A 15,707-nucleotide genomic window follows, 5' to 3' on the forward strand; every position below is an offset into this window, starting at 1 on the left:
AAAACAGGATGCACACGCCTCAAGGATTTGGGGAGAGCCAGTTCCACTGTGACAGGGTTTATGACCCGAGTAATGGGGAAAGGGCCAATGAATTTGGCGCTGAGCTTATGGCACGGTTGGGTGGAACGGAGATTTTTGGTGGAAAGGTAAACCAAAGCACCCACTTGCAGATCACCCCCGGGGAAGCGATGTTTGTCAGCTTGCGCTTTGTATTTACGTTTGGCCCGGTCGAGGTTGCTAACGAGCCAGGGCCAAGTGGTACGGAGGGCGTGTGCCCAGGAGGCAATGTCGGGGTTCCCCTCCCCCTCTACATCATCTGTAGGAGCGATGGGACTGAAATCTTGTCCATACACAGCAAAAAACGGGCTAAAACCTGTGGATTGATGCATGGCATTATTGTAGGCATATTCTGCTAAAGGTAACAGTTCCACCCAGTTATCCTGGTGGTAGTTAACATAACAACGCAAATAACATTCAAGTACAGCATTGACACGTTCAGTTTGACCATCAGTTTGAGGATGGTATGCACTAGACAATCCCTGTTCCACCCCCACCAACTTGAGGAAAGCTTTCCAAAACTTAGAAACGAAACCACTTCCGCGGTCACAAATTATTTTACGCGGAAACGAATGTAAACGAAAGATATGCGTCACGAAGAGGCGGGCCAGTTTCTGAGCAGAGGGGATCCCTGCGCATGGAATCAAATGTATTTGCTTAGAAAACAAATCAGTAACAACCCACAACACAGTTTTACCCCCACTGAGAGGGAGATCAGTCATGAAGTCCATAGCAATCACTTCCCAAGGTCTGCTGGGCGTTTCAAGAGGTTGTAGCAGTCCCGGGGGTTTGCCCTGCGATCGTTTCGCAGCGGCACAAACGGGACAGCTGCGGATGAAGGAGTCAATGTCGGAACGCATTCCCCCCCACCAGAACTGTCTGCGCAATAAGTGAAGGGTCTTCAGAAACCCAAAGTGCCCAGCTGTTTTGGCTCCATGAGCTAAATGTAAAACGTCCTTCCGGAGAGCTTTGGGTACATACAATTTTGAGTCTTTGTACCAGGACCCCCCTTGTTTCAAAACACCAGGAGGTAGGGTATGAGCGGAACGTTCTAAAAGGCACTGGTCCCGAAGGACAGTTAAAAAGGATTCGGAGATGGGGATTTTGGAGGGAGCCCCCCCGTCGGTCATGGAGATCTGAGAAACAGTTATAGGGCTAGTGCTTACGTGCGGCGGCGCGCAGACTGCAGGCGGCTGAGCGGTCGGAGGGGTAGGAGGGGCGGGAACTCCGGTCTGTTGCGGTGGCGGCTGGGCAGCCGGTTGGGCTGGCGGAGCTTGCGAGTTAGGGAAGGTGTGCTGATGCTGGGATCGGGTTTGCACAGCCAGCATAGGTAGGGCCCCACGTTGCATAGGGGTGAACAGAGAGTTGGTGGGTCTTTCGAGTTTTACCGGATATTGTGGTAAACGGGAGAGGGCATCCGCGAGAACGTTCTGCTTCCCAGGGACGTGCTTCAGGGTGAAACGGAACTGAGCAAAGAACTCCGCCCACCGTTGTTGTTTCGCCGATAGCTTATGGGACCCCGTGAGGGCAGCTAGATTTTTGTGATCGGTCCAAACTTCAAAGGGTACTTTAGACCCTTCCAAGAATTGCCGCCATAAAGTCAGTGCATGATGAACTGCAGAGGCCTCTTTCTCCCAGATGGGCCAGTTTAATTGAGCGTGCGCAAATTTTTTTGAAAAGTAAGCGCAAGGGTGAAGAAGACCGTCCGGTCCTTGCTGGAGGAGAGCCCCTCCCATGGCTACATCGGAAGCATCGACTTGCACAATGAACATTTGATTTGGGTCTGGGTGCCGTAGCACCGGCTCCGAAGTGAAGAGGCGTTTGAGGGCCAGAAAGGCGGCTTGGCATTGCTCAGTCCATAGGATTTTTGCGGAGGGCAAGGCAGCCGAGCTTACTTTTCCCTTAGTTTTCAGCAGGTCCGTAATGGGTAGAGCCACTTGGGCGAAGTTAGGGATGAATCCCCGATAGAAGTTTGCAAATCCCAGAAATTGCTGTACTTGCTTACGGTTGGTGGGGGGAGTCCAATCGAGGACGGCTTGGACTTTGGCGGGGTCCATGCGAAGACCTTGGTGGGAGATGATGTATCCCAAAAACGTGAGTTTGCTTTGGTGAAATTCACACTTAGCTAGTTTAGCGAACAGTTGATGGTTACGCAGGCGTTGTAGAACTTCCCTGACCAGAGTCACATGCTCGTCCACAGTTTTCGAATAAATGAGAATGTCATCTAAGTAGACCACCACCCCACGATATAGAAGGTCATGTAGGATTTCATTGATGAGTTGCATGAAGACCCCCGGGGCCCCTTTTAATCCGAATGGCATTACAAGGAATTCATACATTCCGAAACAGCTAGAGAAGGCAGTGAGGTGTTCATCTCCTTCGCGGATACGGACTCGGTAGTAGGCTTCCACCAAGTCTAATTTAGAGAACACACGGCCTTCCTGTAATTGTCCCAAAATGTCCGATATTAATGGGATAGGATAGGCGTTGGTCTGGGTAACCGCATTGAGCTTTCTGAAGTCAATGCACAGGCGAAGGTCGCCCTCTTTTTTCCGGACGAAAAACGCTGGGGCCGAGTTTGGGGCATTCGAAGGGCGAATGAACCCTCTGGCGAGGTTTTTGTCCAAAAAGTCCCGGAGGACAGTGCGCTCGGAAGCGCTCATAGGGTAAATCTTACTTTTGGTTAATGTGCAGTCCTTTACTACTTCAATCGCACAGTCTGAGGCCCGGTGGGGGGGTAAGGCATCACATTCCCTAAGGTCGAAGACATCTTCAAAGTCCCGGTATACAGCGGGTAGAGCCGGTGGTACTGGGGCAGTAGAGGTTAATGCTGGAACGGGCGGAAATGGCAGAGCAAAGTTTTGCCGATGCTGGTCGCAGGTGGGACTAGCGAAAGAGATAGTGTTTGTTTCCCAATCAATACTGGGACTATGTCCTTTAATCCAGTTAATTCCCAAGACCACTTCAAATCGGATAGGGGCTATAGTGAAGTCTATTTGTTCCCAGTGGGAACCAATTCCCATTGCCACCCCTATGGTGCGGTGATCAACTGGACCCCCCTGGAATTGGCTCCCGTCCATTTGAGCAAATTGGACGGGGGCGGGTAAAGCCTCTGAGTCGGCTCTGAGTGCAGCAAACGTGGCTTCGCTTATGAGAGTGCGACAGCAACCGGAGTCAATTAGTGCTTTGACGGGGATTTGTGGACCTCCGTTAAGTTGTTGTAAAACTGCATCCACGTAGACGGTGGAGTCCACTTCTTTCATTTTGGTAGGAGCATTCGGTTTGATAGGAAGATCCTGAGAGGTCTGTGGAGATGCTCCATTCACCACAGACCGGAGCCGTTTTTTGACAAGTCGAGGGGAGATTCCAGGTTTAAGGCTGGAGAAATCCAAGGGTTTTCCTCATCCGAAGAGGGAAAGCTGTCCCCCAATGGGGCACTTGTAATCCGAGACCCGGCGGGGTCGTTGGAAGCAGGCAGGGAGGCTGGGTCCCCGGCATGGAGTGCAGAGGGTGTGGGCCTTCCCGGAGCTGCGCTGCGGGTGGCCGCGGTGCCTCTGCGTGGTGGACGACCTCGGGCGCGGGTTGTCGTGCTGGGACGAAATAATTCCTGGCGGCGTGGGCAAACGGCTGCAAAGTGGCCCATTTCTCCGCATGTAAGACAGGCACCCCTCTGAAATCGGGCTTCACGTTCCTGGAGCGGACGTGGGGGATTTCGTGGGACGAGCAGTGGTGCCTTGGGTTGAGGCTTTTGGGTGCCCTTCTCCTTGTGCTTTTGACGGACGAGAGAAATAAAGCGGCGGCGGCTTTCCACTTCCTCGGCTAATAGGATCCAGCCTTCGAGGGTATCGGGATCGCCCCGCATGTAAGACCAGTTCAGAATGTCAGGATGCAAGGCTTCCCTGAAATGATGGATTAGGGTGGTCTCGGGCCAACCTACAATTTTACTTGCCAGTCGCTGAAATTCATCGGCAAATTCCCGAACTGTAGCAGAGCCTTGTTTTAATTGTAAGAGTTCCGTTTTGGCTCTTTCCCCCAGGAAGGGGTCCTCAAACCTCCTTCTCAGGGCAGTCATGAAGTTGTTGAGGGAACGAATCGCACGAGAGCGGGTGTCAAACTGGAGGACCATCCAGTCAGCCGCTTTGCCTGTCAGGAGGGAAGCTACGTACCGCACCCGGCTATCTTCCGTGGGGAAAAGTTGACCTTGTTCTCGCATATAACTGTCCACTTGATGCAAGAAACAAGGCAAAGTCTCAAGAGATCCGTCATACGTAGTCCTCAATTTGAGTTGCTTCCAAGGGCCGGGCGCGGGTTGACCCGGTTGCACGGGTGGTCCGGGCGGAGGAGCAACAGGAGCTCCAGGAGGCAAGGGTGGAGCAGGCACATAAGCAGGTGGTTGCACGGGTGGTCCGGGCGGAGGAGCAACAGGAGCTCCAGGAGGTAAGGGTGGAGCAGGCACATTAGCGGGTGGTTGTACGGGTACCCCCTGACCCGGTATCGGAACGGGCTGTCTCTGAGCTATCATGGTTTGTTGTAATTGCCTGTTCTCTTGAAGCATAAGTTCCATTACTTCCTGGAGTTGATCAACACGGTCGGAGAGCTCCCGATTCTGGGCTCGTAAAAGATGAACCTCCTCACTTGGGCCACCAGTAAGATGAGGCTTACTGGTTCGGAAGCTCGTGGCCCATTGAGAGCTATCCCCATATAAATCCTCGTCTTCAGACTCATCTGAGTCTCGACGTCGGTCAGCCAAACGGCGTGCGCGTTGGGTCGCACGCGACGGGACAAACGCCGGGGAAAAAGTTAGACCTGATAGTCCCAGTACATAGTCCTTGGGGCGCGTGTCCACGTTCGCCTGATTCCTAATCCTTGCTGCAGCCGCCCTGGCTGCTTCCGCCGCCTCTCTCTCTCTTGCGACCCTAGCCGCTTCGGCGGCTTGCTGATCCGCAAGAACTTTGGCGTTCTCAAGTCTTAGGGCAGTCTCTGCCGTAATGCGCGGCAAAAGTTCTGTCTCGAGGAGCAAGAGTATGGGGTCAGGTTCCCCGCCCAGCAGAGGTTGTACTCGAACCGCCAGTGCGGATGCCTCGGCTCCAAACGTCGGGGTCAAAACTTGAGCCAAGGTGGCTACCGGGGTGTCCTTTGTACATTCCACAAGGAGAAGAGCGGTGCTAATAGCAACTCGCTTGGCCTCAGCCTGGCAGCTGGCCGCATCCGGGATCAGGGAAAAACCCTCCGGCGGGGCTCCCGCCATGGTAGAAAGAGTTTGTCGAGAAATAAGATTATCCAAAAGTCCAGTTAATATTTGTAAATCCTCAGTCGCCAATCGGGCATCGTCCAGTAATTGATCCAAGTCCTGAAGATCTAAACGAGCATCAGTATCCTCCGATGTTAACATCCAGAGACGTCCTGTAAGAGATTGCCACTGCGCCTGTACCAGTCCCCTCAAGCGGCAAACCTCTCGGGTCGTCCGGAAAAGTTCAGCGATTAAGTCTTGTAACAGAGTAGGGTCCTCTGAGAAGGGCTCCAGGGTAGTAGATCACCTGGAGAGCTGCACAGCTCCCATCCAAGTGGCAGGCGAACCCCCCTGGGCTCCAGCCTGGCTAGGAGAACGGTGAAGATGAGAGATAGCTGTCATAATGTCAGCCCTTGGCCCACAGAACCAGAAATCACCACAAAGTCATATAGAGTCCAAACAGATGGCTTTTACTGATCAAATAGGCATACAGTGCAAACGAATAAAATGACAGCTATGAGAGGCTCACTAGCTGGGAGATATTATAAGGCAGGAAAGGCGGGAGATTACACGCATGAATACAGTTTCCCAGGAGCTGAGTTCCCAGGCCTAGGTATGCGACCTTGGGGGGCAGACAATACAGCACAGAAACAGAGGCAATAACGAAACCGAGATAGCAGCCTGACATAAGCAGCCATTTTCTCCAGGTGAACTGATCTCTGTCCGCTGGAGATCAGTTGTAATAACAGGAGATCTCCAGCTAGTACCTGGAGGTTGGCAACCGTATTTGGAACACAGGCAGGACGGTGCTGCTGCAGTTGTCTTGTTTGTGGGCTTCCTAGAGGCACCTGGTTGGCCACTGTGTGAACAGACTGCTGGACTTGATGGGCCTTGGTCTGATCCAGCAGGGCTTTTCTTATGGTCTGATCTAGCATAACCACACTTCTCTCAAGGCCACATCATCATGTCCCAGTACCTAGGATCCTACCATGGAATTGTGTCATTTAATGTGTCCTGTTAATACATCTGCTGTGCTTCAGTTCTGTCTTTAACTTCTGTTTGGTTCTACAACCCTAATTCTATTGCATTGTTTATTGAATGTCCCATTCGTCAATTGTATTGACTCACTCAGTGTAATCCGCCTTGAGTCCAAGTGAGAAAGGCAGACTATAAATAACATAAATAAATAAAAATAAATCTATTATGTATATCAACTTCACAGTACGCTTTTGCATGTCTTTCTAGGGAGGTGCACACAGTTCTCCCTTCTCCTTTATTCTCATAACAACCCTGTGAGGTAGGTTAGGCTGAATTAAAGTGACTGAGCCAAGGTCATCCAATAAGTTTCATGGTCATGTGGAGACTTGAACTTGAGTCTCCCAATCTAATATGACCCACACTGAGTGCCTGCTGGCTGGCCCACAGAATACAAACCTATAGGGTTGCCAGGTCCCTCTTTGCCATCAGCGGGAGGTTTTTTGGGCGGAGCCTGAGGAGGGTGTGGTTTGGGGAGGGGCTTCAGTGCCATAGAGTCCAATTGCCAAAGCAGCCATTTTCTCCAGGTGAACTGATCTCTATCGGCTGGAGATCAGTTGTAATAGCAGGAGATCTCCAGCTAGTACCTGGAGGTTGGTGACCCTACAAACCTACCCCACTGACCCAAGATCTACATACCATTCAAAGAATTGTGTGCAAATAACTATCTGTGTTAACAATTTGGAGTGGCTTTATATCAACCACTCAAGATGTTATATAAAGTTAGCGGCATCCCAGTCAGACAAAACAGTTCACAAAACCTGTTTAGAATCATATGAAATAAACATTCATTGGAATAATGGGAGTATGATTTTGTAACACTTAACCGTCCTGATTGTAAGGGCTAAAGGGCCATTAAAAGTGCTATAATAGGTAACTAATCTGCAATCCATCTGGGGGAGGGGCAAGGGGGGAGTTCATAGCTGGAGAGAAAGAGTTGTCCACTGTACTAAAGGGAGAAGGGCCCCAAAAATCAGCCTATGCGTACGCTAAGCAACCTGAATCTGGAAATGTAAAACTACTTATAACCGAGGCTGAACTTCAAATAATATGTAGCAAAAATCACAATCCCAGGTGTCCCAGTACAATAGGATGGGTCGCAGATCATTTGTAAATAGCCTATTGCATTTTCATGGTTAGTAAAGGGAGTCAAAGCCATGGAGACATATATGTAACTCCAGGTTTAATACGAGACGGCTCTTGTTTACATGGAAAATTTCATCAGGTTCATCTGCCACTTAAATGACAGGAAAAGATTTACTCTCCAAAATTCTCTCCTGGTTTTAAAGAGAAGAAATATTCACCAAGAACCTGGGAGCATGTATTTGCTATACAAGGTCACTAGCTGAAGTCATTCTCAGCTGACCAGAGAGGTCACAAATGATGCATGGAGTCAGCAGTCTCTAAATCTATTAAAGGCCATATAGGTCAGTAACAGCACCTTAAATAATTCATGAAAGGTAACAGAAGTCAAACATAAGGCCTGGAACTAGCGTGAAGCCCTCCTGAAGTCAACCACTACCAGAAGATAAATATTTTTGCATCACATAAACACTGACTGCAGACAAGCGAGTAAAAATTCACACATACACAAGGAAATGGTGAAAAATATGCATTATAAAAGGAAACTTGTTTACAGCCATTAGAAAAAAAATAAAAATATATTAAAAGGTATATGTAATAATTACACTGAAACTGAAGTTCCTCCTTTTTGTGCATGGTTTGTGGTTTGAATATCTTGCAATTTTAAATATATCAAACTTTATGCTGTCCGAACTGAAAAGGAGGAAACTACAGTATTTCCCTATAGATCTCATGAACATGTAATCAAAATGTAACACTGTATCTATAGTTTGTGGTTTCCAGCTCAAAAAGTATGAAATAAGTACCCAGTATTTTGTCTCAAGGAGCTAACAAGTGATGCATGAGGATGCCTTCCCCGTAGAGTCGTAGCTAGTTGACAGGAAGGAACTAAACATTTCCTCCTTTAAACTGGAAGTCAAGGACCAATCTATTGCTATGCTGACAAATGTTTAATACTAAACTACCATATGGTTTATATATAAAATGTAACTGCATTTGGAGGGACAATGGTAATATTAAGTATCCCTGATATTCTTTGTATTTGGTGGTCCATATGGTAAAGCATGCTAATGCTACATACTTTGAATGAGCATTTTGAAAATATCTTGGCATTTGGTGGTTAATATTAGCATATTCACCCTGATTTGGCCCAGGCTAGCCTGGTCTCATCAGATCTCAGAAGCTGAACAGGGTCAGCACTGGTTAGTAATGAGATAGGAGGGTTGTAATGTGGAGGCATGTATCCCTCTGAACAACTCTTGCCTTGAAAACCCTACCAGGTCACCATAAGTCAGCTGTGTCTTGAGAGCACTTTTCACCACCATTTGCATATTCTAAGTCCTAGCAGGAAAGAGTAAATTACTAGATGTTCCATTCAAGAGCATTGTTTACACAAGGGTTTTGGTGTAACTTGAAACAGTCTTGTAATGAGGCCCTTTGAAGTAGACTATAGTTAATGAGCTGACCTGGATATCCCAGGCGAGTCCAATGTTGTCAGATCTCAGAAGCAAAGCAGGGTCAGCCCTGGTTATTATTTGGATGGAAGACCACCAAGGAAGTCCAGGATTGCTATGCAGGGGCAGACAATTGCAAACCACCTCTGACCATCTCTTGCCTTGAAAACTCCATGGGGTCACCATAAGTCGCCTGCAACCTGACGGCAAAATAATAATAATAATAGATTCTAACATGGATTATTTGGCTGAAATTTGGCATGGCCCTAAAATGGGAGATGAGATGGGACAATAAGAGATACAAACCTGGTGGGGGGAGAGAGAAATGAGGAACCAGAATGAACAAGATGCACTGGTTCATTAATAAAACCAATAGGTTTATAATCGGTTTCAGTATAGTTAACAGTACTTGGATAAGTTGGCTGAAAGAGTCACACAAATAACCCATACAATGGCCTTGGCAGCATGACAGATATAATATTTTTGAAAGGTTGGACAGCTATTGATGAACGATGTTCTGGTATGTAGGGGAGAAGTATGCTGGTACTATTATTCAATGTCAAGCGTGCCTGTATTTTTCTTTCTTAGGGCAAGAACTATTGTAGCTTAATTAAGAGCCAGCGTGGTGTAGTGGTTAAAAGCGGTGGTTTGGAGTGGTGGACTCTGATCTGGAGAACTGGGTTTGATTCCCCACTCCTCCAAATGAGCAGCAGACTCTAATCTGGTGAACTGTATTTGTTTCCCCACTCCTACACACGAAGCCAGCTGGGTAACCTTGGGCAAGTTACAGCTCTTTTAGAGTCTCTCAGCCCCACCTACCTTGTAAGGTGTCTGTTGTGGGGAGGGGAAGGGAAGGTGATTGTAAGCCAGTTTGAGTCTCCCTTAAGTGGTAGAGAAAGCATATAAAAACCAACTCTTCTTCTTAACAAAACATCACAGGCGAGGTAACTTACATTCAACTATTCCATATAATTAGGGTTGCTAACTCTGGGTTGGAAAATACCTGGAAGATTGGGGAGTGAAGCCTGGAGAGGTACCTCAGCAGGTTATAATGCCACACAGTCCACCCTCCAAAGCAGCCATTTCCTCCAGGGCAACTGATCTTTCTCATCTGGAGATCAGCTGTAATTCCAGGAGATCTCCAGACCTCCCCACCTGGAGATTGGCAACCCTACATAGAATGGATTGTGTGACTTCATATATTACTGAGCTTTCTGCTTAGGATGCATTTGAATAAGCATTTTGAGAAATCTTCCAATACAATTCCAATATAACGAGTTTTTACCAATTACTTTGAGGACACGCAAAATGGTGTTAAATATTTAACCCATGAAGACTTTTATGTCTACACATATCATCTTTTTGGTGTCAGAGGGACATTTACTCCACAGTTGGTTTTGTGTGTGTGTTTTCAATAGGATGGTGTCCAGTTTTTGTTTTCTCTTCCCAGAAGGAGTGCAACCTGATACTAGCCACAGTCTCTGCCCTTGGGAGTCAGCAGAACATCCCATCCAGGATGCAGGCTGAAATCTTAAATTTTTCACATCACCACCACCACCCTTTTTGATTTTTAACATCCAGCTGACAAGGGATTCTTGAGAAATTAAAGGCTTGCACATTGTGTTGTGTTATTTTAGTTGATCTTAAAAAGAAGAAGAAGAGTTGGCTTTTAAATGTCGACTTTCTCTATCACTTAAGGAAGAATCAAACCGACTTACAATTACCTTTCCTTCTCCTCGCCAAAATTGACACCCTGTGAGCTAGGTGGAGCTGAGAGCGCTCTAAGAGAACTGGCTAGCCCAAGGTCACTCAGCTGGCTTCATGTGTAGGTGTGGGGAAACCAACGGGGTTCACCAGATTAGAGTCCTCCACTCATGTGGAGGAGTGGAGAAACTAACCAGATTAGAGTCCATCACTCCTAACCACTGCTCTTAACCACCATACCACGCTGTATGACACAGTTTTTTTGTTTTGACATATTTGTTTTTACATATTCTCTTAAGTCATGCATTAACAAGACATGAACAATTCACCCCCTGAACACGAAACAGTAGTCTGGATTCAGATGTGATGCAGAGGTAATAGGAAAGGCAAGATGTTTATTTTTTTTTCTATTTGTGCTCCTCTTCTTCTAAGTCTGAAATAGAACTCTTGTATGTCCAAGAACCGTGAGAAACCTATGCATCCTGTTATCTCTTCTGCCTGTTCTCAGTTGTCTTGTAGGAGTCTAGTTTGTGTCTCAAAGCAAAAGGAGCTATCTCCAGAAGGAAATCAATTTTTCTCATAGTAAAGACAGCTTTTGTCAAGGGTTGCAACTAATTGCTTGAAAGAATGAGATGTCTGGAATAGTAGACTGGCTTCAGTTGACTGATAAGGACCAAGGCCATGACAATCAAGATAAAACTAGTTCCAGAATGTTCCCATTTGCAACCAAAAAGGTTAAAAAAAAATGACCAGCTCTTTCTACTGAGTATGATTGGGTAGTTGCGGTTGCTGGAGGAGGAAGACAGGGAGTGGAGACCCTTGCCCACCTAAGGTATAAACCGAGTCATGGGAATCATGCCGGAAAATGGGAGTGATGTTATTTTCAGAATTTTCTAGTATGAAAATTATTATTATTAGTAATAGCTTTTTCAGCTCTTGAATCCACAAGTGTGGTGGTGACACACTACGGCACTTACCTACATCCTTGATAGAATAAAACATAATTGTTAGTCTTTAAGGTACAGCAAGACTCCTGTTTATTTTTTTGCTGCGACCGATTAGCAGAGCTACCCTTCTGGAATAAACAGCTTGCACAGATTCTCTTTTTGCCCATCTTGAATTCACTATGAAATTCATTATGCCACGCAGAAACAATTTTTCTTGCCATCTAGTTGCATCCGATTTATGGTGAACCTGTAAGGTTTTCAAGGCAAGAGATGAACAGAAGTGGTTTACCATTGCCTGCCACTGTGTAATAACCCTGGACTTCTTTGGTGGTTCTCCCATCCAAATGCTCACCAGAGCCGACGCTTCTTAGCTTCCAAGATCTGACGCGACTGGGGGGAAGGGCAGTAACAATACCATTAGTCTATTTTACTGGCTGTTGCAAGGATTACTGAGAAAGTATCTGGAGAAGTTTGAACACTTTCAATGAAATACATAAATGCCAAGGTTTTTTAAAAAAGCATTTTCTTTTATATAATGTGATCCTGATTTTTCACTTGCTGACTTTTCAACAAGTCACAGTAGTTTGATCTGCAGCAATAAGCAGGTGACAATGTTTATGGAAAATCTTTCTTTGCTAATTTTTAAAAGGAGTCTTGTGGAACCTAAGTGACTGAAGTTTAAATTTCCGTGAGCTAATTCCCAGAGAGCAAACTGTTGTAAAAGATGCAAAGACAAGGGCCAGATCAAAAGTTATCTAGCCTAGTTAATGACTCCAAAGCAGTAACATTGTGACATTTAATGCAAATATACAGTATGTATATTTTATTTTATTTATTTTTTAATTTTTATTCATTTATTCCCCACCTTTCTATCCAATGGGGACCCAAAGCAGCTTACATCATTATCCTGTCCCCCCTTTTATTCTCACAACAACCCTATGAGGTAGATTAGGCTGAGAGAATATGACTGGCCCAAGGTCACCCAGCAAGCTTCCATAGCATGAGCGGGGATTCTAACCTGGGTCTTCCAAATACAGGTCCGGCACTCTTAACTGTTATAGCACACAGGCTGTCTTTGTATATTAGAAGCTGACCATATAAATTCCCTCATATGAATGACTGTGCCTTAAACGGCATGCAGACGGAACCAGATTCAATCCCTGGCATCTCTAGTTAAAAGGATGAGGTAGTAGGTGATGTGAGGTTTGATGAGGTCAGTATTCGACCTTTTTGATGGGGCTAGCTATTTTTAATTGTCTTTAAGCTGACTGAGCCCCTAATTCAAATGATCTCTTACACGGCTGCTCTTGTTAGGGAGTAAATTCCAGAATCAACTACAGTTTATACAATAATGATCAACAAATAAGTGTTCTGGCATGAGATATAAGCCTTGCAATTTAACTTGAACTATTTATGACTTCACAGGCCAGGGGTATTTAGATAGCACAGAGACACTGGAAGCAAACAGGTGCTAGGGATTTGGACAAAGTCCATGTTAAGTGTGTAGATTTATACCTAGAAGAGGGTTAATTTCTTACAAGATTGGGGAGGGGCTCCTCAAACTGCTTGTAAGTCACACAGGCTAAAGAGAATCCTGCTTTCTAATTCAGTTGTCAGGAGCCCCGTGGCGCAGAGTGTTAAGCTGCAGTACTGCAGTCAAAAGATCTGCTCACGACCTGAGTTCGATCCCGACGTAAGTCGGTTTCAGGTAGACGGCTCAAGGTTGACTCAGCCTTCCATCCTTCCGAGGTCGGTGAAATGAGTACCCAGCTTGCTGGGGGTAAAGGGAAGATGACTGGGAAGGCACTGGCAAACCACCCCGCAAACAAAGTCTGCCTAGTAAACGTCGGGATGTGACGTCACCCCATGGGTCAGGAATGACCCGGTGCTTGCACAGGGGACCTTTACCTTTTTAATTCAGTTGTCAGTGAACTAATTGGGGTTGCCCGAGTTCTTTCATGCAGGGGGATGCCTTTAAGAGCTGCATGCAGAAAGGTCAAACATTTGCCAGCTTTAAAAAGCCGTGCTGGGGAAAGCTCTTCCTGTTTAATTTATTTAAGTTACATTGATTTTATTTAACAATTTCAGAAAGTGATTTCTCAGCATCTACTACATTTGTTTTACAGTACTGGGCATATAAAACTTGCAAAATAAATAATGTGGTACACGTGCTATTATGCCTGATTCTGCAGGAAATCATTGATTAAAATCTAGCAAAATAATAAGAGGAAAAAAATAACACAAAAGGCCCGATTTACTCTCTCCTCCCCCTTCACGGTGCGTGTGAATGCAGTATAGGCCTTAGGGTTACCAACTCCAGGAAATTTGAGAGTGGAGCCTGGAGGGCAGAGTTTGGTGAGGAGAGGGACCTCAGCAGGGATGTGATGCTATGGAGTCCACCATTTGAAACTGCCATTTTCTTCAGGGGAACTGACCTCTGTAGCTTGGAGATCGGAGAGTCCAGGAGAACTCCAGACAGCGTTGCCAGGTCCCTCTTTGCTACCGGTGGAAGTTTTTTGGGGTGGAGCCTGAGGAGGGCGGGGTTTGGGGAGGGGAGGGACTTCAAAGCCATAGAGTCCAATTGCCAAAGCAGCCATTTTATACAGGTGAACTGGTCTCTATTGGCTGGAGATCAGTTGTAATAGCGGGAGATCTCCAGCTACTACCTGGAGGTTGGCAACCCTAACTCTAGGCCTTATCTGGAGGTTGCCAACCAACCCTACATAAAATTAAACAATGCAAAAAAAAATGTACACTACAGATACTTTTGTTATCTGCAGGTGAAAAATAAGCTGATAACTATTGTCAAAGGCTTTCACGGTCAGAGTTCATTGGTTCTTGTAGGTTATCCGGGCTGTGTGACCGTGGTCTTGGTATTTTCTTTCCTGACGTTTTGCCAGCAGCTGTGGCAGGCATCTTCAGAGGAGTAACACTGAAGGACCGTCTCTCAGTGTCAAGTGTGTAGGAAGAGTAATATATAGTCAGAAAGGGGTTGGGTTTGAACTGAATCATTGTCCTGCAAAAATACTTACATTACCTTTGATACTTTTTGCAGGACAATGATTCAGCTCAACCCAACCCCTTTCTGACTATATATTACTCTTCCTACACACTTGACACTGAGAGACACTGTCCTTCAGTGTTACTCCTCTGAAGATGCCTGCCACAGCTGCTGGCGAAACGTCAGGAAAGAAAATACCAAGACCACGGTTACACAGCCCGGATAACCCACAAGAACCAAAGCTGATAACTTTTACTATATTTTTTCACTTTTTGATCTTGCTTGGTAAATGTATGCACAATCAACTCCTAAAATTATAAGAGCCCTTCCAGAGAAAGGTGGCAACCTTATGCAAGGGGAAAGATCACATATTCAGATACAAACTTTTCCTTATTATCACTTTACATGTTTTAGTGCCAAGAGCGGACATTCAAACTGGTTCTGGAGGTGAGCCCTGATTTTTTTGTCTGTCAGGGAAGTCGTTGAATGCAGACGAATGTTGCCAAGAACAGAAAAAGGCAACACTGCAGTGGCAACCCTAAGGAAATTTTCTTGAGAGTAATCCCCATTGAATAACATGGGGCTTACTTCTGAGTAGACCTGCTTAGGCTTGCTCTCTACATCTGCCACATATGCCTCTGTCAGCTTTTCACAGAAGAACCGTTTAGAGGCCCTTCCCCTTCCCTCAGGGCCTTTTATACTCAAACGCTACCTAACTCCATCCCTAGGTAAACATTCATTTTAGTGTAGAAAGTAGGGTATGCAGGTAGGTTTGTTTGAAGTTGATGTGGTAGACGTGAGCTTTCCCCCCTCAATTTTTGAGGTAAGTGCCATAAAATAAACTAGTGGTTCTTGTTGACTCCCTTTATCTGAGCATATAAATCCCTTGTAAATTTGACCTCTTTTAAAAGTAAGCGGAAGAAGGAAAAAAACCCAGCATATAGTTGCAGATTTACACAAAATCTCATGTTTTACTGAGATTTATACCTATTTTATACTTTACTGCATGTTCAGCTTTAACATTTACACTTATTGTTACGGTCATTGGCCAGCACAACTGCATGTTCAGTATTCTAGTCTTCATATGTAATCCCAGATCAAATTTCATTTAATCCAAATTAAAAACGATAGGGATATTGCTTCTCAGGAATGGAAAAGGTTATTTTAACTTATTTCCATGGCAAATACTAGCTTCC

Source organism: Euleptes europaea, chromosome 5 (assembly GCF_029931775.1).
Source record: "Euleptes europaea isolate rEulEur1 chromosome 5, rEulEur1.hap1, whole genome shotgun sequence".
Classification (NCBI taxonomy): Eukaryota; Metazoa; Chordata; class Lepidosauria; order Squamata; family Sphaerodactylidae; genus Euleptes; species Euleptes europaea.